This window comes from Trichechus manatus, unplaced genomic scaffold, assembly GCF_000243295.1.
Source record: "Trichechus manatus latirostris isolate Lorelei unplaced genomic scaffold, TriManLat1.0 scaffold00061, whole genome shotgun sequence".
In the NCBI taxonomy this organism is placed as follows: Eukaryota; Metazoa; Chordata; class Mammalia; order Sirenia; family Trichechidae; genus Trichechus; species Trichechus manatus.
Window position 1 is genome coordinate 10,383,707 of NW_004443997.1, and position 6,096 is coordinate 10,389,802.

The window sequence follows — 6,096 nt, forward strand, 5'->3', positions numbered from 1 at the left end:
GTTTTGCCTCTTTCTATGCTTTACCTGGAGTCCTGATGGCACAGTGGTTAAGTGTTCGCTGTTAACCGAAAGGTCGGCAGTTCAAATCTACCAGCTGCTCCTTGGAAACCCTATGGGGCAGTTCTACTCTGTCCTATAGGGTCGCTATGAGTCAGAATCAACTCAGTGGCAGTGGATTTGGTTTATTTATTTTATGCTTTACGTAAGTGGGATGATAAGGTATGTACTGTTTTTCGTCTGCTTCTTTCACTCAGTATTATGTCTGTGAGAGTCATCTGGGTTATTGTGCATAGATGTAGATCTTTTAATTGTTGTATAGGATTCATTGTATGAATATGCCACAATGATTTCTCCATTCTCCTCTTAAAGGGTATTTGGGGAGTTTTTAGTCTGAGGCCCTTATAAATACTATTGCTATGTAAGTTCTAGGTCTCATACCTTTTGGTGAGCATACCTACGCATCAGAGAGTTCTTCTTTAAATCACAAAAATCTGATTGCCACCTTCTTTCAAATGCTTCAGAAGATCCTCATTACCTTTAAGATAGAGACCGAACTCCTTATGTTGGCCTGCAAGGGCCTAGGGAATCTGGCCTCTGCTGATTTCTCTATCCTGATAACAGGTGTCAGAAGTGCAAATGTGTGCAGCGATCAGGTAGGGAATATAAATGAGTGAAGTGGGACAAGTATAAGACAATAGGGAGGAGTGGAGACTGTGGCAAACTGGAGAGAAACGGAGCAGCAACTACTCAGCTCTGGCTGGTGGTTGACATGTGCAAATGTGGGCCCTGACTGGTCATATTTTCCCCATTTGGACAATAAATTGGAGGTTTTGATTTTTATGTGATATCTTCCAGTTTTAAAATGTTAAAAGAATGGGTGTAACAATTTATGTACGGGACACAGTATGTTCCCTACACTCACTCCAGCATGGAATATACCAAGGTTAGGGTAGTAGAAGGCGCATTTAGTAATACAACTGAAGGCAGAGAGAGAGTAATATAGTATAATAACACATAGGAGATAGGTTAAGAGCAACTGGAAGCTACACTTGGAAGGTGCTATTTCGCCATCAAGACCTGATACACTCCCCAGCCCACCCCTGTGGCCCCATCCAGAGATGAACCTGAAGGACCTGAATTGTGACAACCCACAGCAGAGGCTGAGGAGGCCAGGGGGACCCTAGTGAGATGAGCAAAGGGGTGCACAGGACTGAGAAGCTATAGGAGAGGGAGGGAGGAGAGAGACAGGGAGTACCTCATCACGGGGAACTAGGGAGGCACTTTGGAGTGAAGGGTCAGGAGGGACTTCTCTAAGGATGTGACTTTTGAACTGAGTGTTGTAGAGACAGGCAGCCACATCTTGGGTAAGAGTGTTCCGGGCAGAGGGAACAGCGAGAGCAAAGGCCCTTAGCAGGAAACTGGCTTGGCACGTTGGAGGAACACAGGCTCGTGGACTGGTGTATTGAGGACTGGGGAGCCTGGTGCAAGATGAGCTCTGAGCAGAGCTTCAGGGCCCGATGGATGGAGCCTCAAGCCATGGTGAGGAATTTGGATTTTATCCTAAGTTAGGCAGGAATTTGGTAATTCTGTGCTCTAGCTCTCTGTCCTGGCAGTGACTCAGCTGCCCCCTTGCTTTTTTCTGTCTGATTCTTGGCTTTGGTTCCAGTACCTGTGTTCACACTCTTTCCCCCATGCCAGAGCCCCACCCCAGACCAACTGAATCACTCTCTCTGGGGAAGCAGCCCAGACTTGTATAAGTTATTAAAGCTCTGAGTATGATACTGATCGCCACATTCGATACAGAGAACCAGTAGGTCAAAGCTATCTGTCTTTCTGTCTATCTATCTGTCTGTCTGTCTGTCTGCGTATCTGCCTACCTGCCTACCTGATGCAAACGTGTTAATGTGTTCAGCTTCTAACAGAAAGGTTAGAAGTTTGAGTCCACCCAGAGGTGCCTCGGAAGAAAGTTATGGTTGTCTACTTCCCAAAGATCAGCCATTAAAAGTACAGATCTACTCTGACACACATGGAGTTGCCATGAGTTGGAGTCCGTCCATCCATCCATCCATCTGTTTTTAATTAATCCAAAACACCACAAAGAAAATCTTAGTGAGAGATTAAAAATAAAAGATAAGACTTAAAACTTAACAAAAGGAAACTTAAACTTACAAAAGCAATAAAAAAGGAACACAGGGGAAGAAAAAAATACATAAGAAGAAAAAATAGATAGGTCTCACTAATGAAATGAAGACTTAGTTTTGTTAGTATTCGCAACACTAAAGTGAATAACTAGGTACCTGCATATTTTTGCACCTTGGTGTGAATTTCCTGAGGAAAATTCCTAGAAGTGGAATTACTTAGTCAAAGAGTATTAATTTTTAAAAGCTTTTGATACATATTGTCAGATTGTGTCCATGAAGTTTATACCAATACAGACCCCCTACCAACAGTGTTTATTTAAAAAAAGAAAGATTAAAAAAAGACAACTAAAAGGCAAGGAACACATTGGAGAGAGTTTTAGCTAGATATATATTAAATAAAGGGTTAAAACCAAACACCAGATCCATTGCTGTCTAGTCAATTCTGACTCCTAGTGACCCTACAGGACAGAGTAGAACTGCCCCACAGGGTTTCCAAGGAGTGGCTAGTGAATTCAAATGCCAACCTTTTGGGTAGCAGCCAAGCTTTTATAAACACTGCGTCACTAGGGCTCCAAGTAAAGTGTGAGGTGCTTTTAATAATCATAGACTAAGCAGAGGAAACCTGAAAGAAAAGAAAAAAAACTAGGATATAGATTAGTAAATGATAGGAAATGAAAATATCACTAATAAGTATTGTATTTATTCATATATAAGATATATATTCACGTATTAATTACCAAAGAAATACAAACCGTAATTTTAGTAATTTATTTTTCTCTCAAAATTTACAATTAAAACCTTTTTACTTCTCTTCGAGAGTTTGATGAAATGCACATCCATATAATGTTGATGGAAATCTCCATTGGTGTAAGGTTTATGGTGGCATTTTGACACTATGCATCAAAAGCCTTAAAAGTATTTATATTCCTTGACTGAGTAATTCTACTTCTAGGAATTTCTCCTAAGGAAATAAATGTGGATGGCAGAAATATTTATCTACCTGATTACTCATTGTACTGCTTAAAATAATAGACAAAAACAAAAAAAGTTGCAGTCAAACTAAGTATTCAGCAAGAAGCGAGTGGTTAAATACATCATGATATTTAAAGTTAATATCTAATATTAATTTTACCAGTAATCACAAATTACTTGTATTAATGAAATGTGATTAATTGACTAATTTAATTTCAAAATAATATAAATTGATTTAATAATTAATATTAATTTAATTTTTAATAGTTTATTAATTGTTATTAACTATTCTAACCTGACTAAATGATTCAATCTCTAAAACTCAAGAGACATACAAAATGTGGTAGCCTAAAGTGATAAGAAAAAGAGTAGTACACAAAGCCGTGCACAGAGAGTGATCTCCATTTATTACACATAGGCACTCCCAGGTTATGCAACAGTATTATTTTGGAAAGTCTTGTGCAATTCAAATTTTGCATAAGTCAAAAAGCTCATTTGTAATCACTGCATATTTTAAAGTTGCAAAACTTTTAATGTGCTTCTTGCGTATGTGAATGAACTGTCATTCAAATATTTTCCTTTGTGTTGTTCAGGTAACCAAGGTTCACAGGAAAAGAAGCCAAAGCTTTTGACTATCCCTCATGGTATGGCGTTCCGTGCTGGTTGCTTAAGATGTGCGTGTTACACACTAGATGGATTGATTTATAGGCAGGTTGTAATAGTTTTTACTGATGCTTACAAAATATTTCCAGCTCTCTAAACCAGTTGCCATTGAGGTGATTCCGACTCATGACGCTACTTGTGTCAGGGTAGAACAATGCTCCATAGGGTTTTCAATGGCTGATTTTCCAGAAGTAGATTGCCAGGCCTATCTTCTGAGGCACCTCTGGGAGTACTCAAATCGTCAACCTTTTGGTTAGCAGCTGAGCGCGTTAACTATTTGCACCATCTAGGGACTCCAGCTCTCCACTGTCACCAATCCAGTAGGCAATTCCTGCCCCTACTTGTGGTTAGGCAGTGCCATGTGACTAATTTTGGCCAATGAGTTGCGAATAGAAGTGACGTGTGTCACTACCACACTGGAGCACTTAATCACTGGTACGAGGCCCCCCCGGCGGTGCAGTGGTTAAGAGCTGGGCTGCTAATCTGAGGGTCTGCAGTTGGAATTCACCAGCCGCTCCTTGGAAACCCTGTGGGGCAGTTCTACTCTGTCCTGTAGGTTGCTATGAGTCTGGATCGACTCTGTAGCACACAACAACATACGAGCAGATAAGGAGCCCTGGTGACACAATGATTAAGCGCTCGGCTGCTAACCGAAAGGTTAGTGGTTTGAACCTACCCACCGACTCCTCGAGAGAAAGATCTGGTGATCTGTTTCCATAAAGATTACAGCCTAGAAAACTCTACGGGACAGTTCTATTCATGTGACAACACGGGGTTGCTGTGAGTCAGAATCGACGTGACGGCACCTAACAACAATATGGTGATCAGCAGTATTCCAGATAATGGCTCCTGCATCATCAAGGTACTTAAAGTGAGAATAACACTGAGCAGAGCCCTTGGCTAACTTGTAGGAACATGTAGCATGAGCAGAAACGAGGCCTGGTTATTTGGACCCACTGAGATTTGGGGGCAGTTTGTCACTGCAGCATAACCTAGCCTTGACGACTCAAAATGTCTCACCTACAGAACAACTGCAGGCACTTGTTGGAAATGTGAAATCTTGGGCCAAGCTGACACCAAATCTTCTTTTTTCCGCTTTTTTTTTTTTTAATTTTATTTTGGTGTTGTTGTTGAAAATATTCACAGCAGAACATACACCAAGTCAACCACTTCTGTGTGTACAATTCAGTGACATTGATTACATTCTTCAAGTCGTGCAACCAGTCTCACCCTCCTTTTCTGAGTTGTTCCTCCCCCATTAACGTAAACTTGCTACCCGCTAAGGTTCCTATCTAAGAAGACCTTCAGGCGCTCTGTAGGCACATGAAAGTTTGCAGAGTGTTGCCCTTGCCCTACTGACTAATCCTCATCAGGCAGGATAACACAGAGGTCAAGACCACAGGCACAGGAGCCTGGGAGCCAGCAAGCCCATCACTGAGCCTCTCTTAGTTTCACTTTCCCCATTGAGATTGTTTGTTGTGAGAATTAATTGAAATAACACACCTTCAGCCTGGGGTCTAGTAAATGCTCAACAAACAAGAGCTAGTGTTATTATTTCAAAGGAGTCTCTGAGTGGTGCAAACACTTAATGATCTCAGCTACTAACCGAAAGACTAGAGTTCCAGTCTACCCAGAGGTACCTTGGAAGAAAGACCTGGTGATCTACTTCCCCAAAATCAGCCATTGAGAATTCCATGGAGCACACTTCTACTCTGACACACATAGGAGGGCGCCATGAGTTGGAGTTGACTCTACCAACGACTGGTTTTGGCTTTTTGGTATCATTTCAGAAAGATAATGAATTACCACAAGCCTGGGCTTTGTGAAAGGTCTTTTCCATTTCCTCCCCAGCAGGAATGACACCTTCTAAAGACTCAGAATGGCATCTAATAGAAGAATTTAGTAAATATTGATCAGTTAACCCACCCACAACGAAGTTCTCATCAACCACTTAATCACCTTCAAATGGCAAGTTGACTCACTTAATTCCTCCTCTATCTTGTCTCCGCAGCTTCACGGCCTAACTCCCCCATTGTCCGATCAGGACACCTCCCCAGGTCCGCCAGAAGCGTTTGCAAAGGTAACAACTGCCATGAGCTTCAATTTTTTTTTTTGGTAGGATCAGTGTTCCCTCTTCAACTACCCCTAGCATGCCTACAAAGGGCCACTGCCTCCAGGAACTATAGGGAAATTGTTCAGCACACACACACACACACACACACGCACACACACGCGCGCGCACACACGCGCGCGCACACACGCGCGCGCACACACGCGCGCGCACACACGCGCGCGCACACACGCGCGCGCACACACGCGC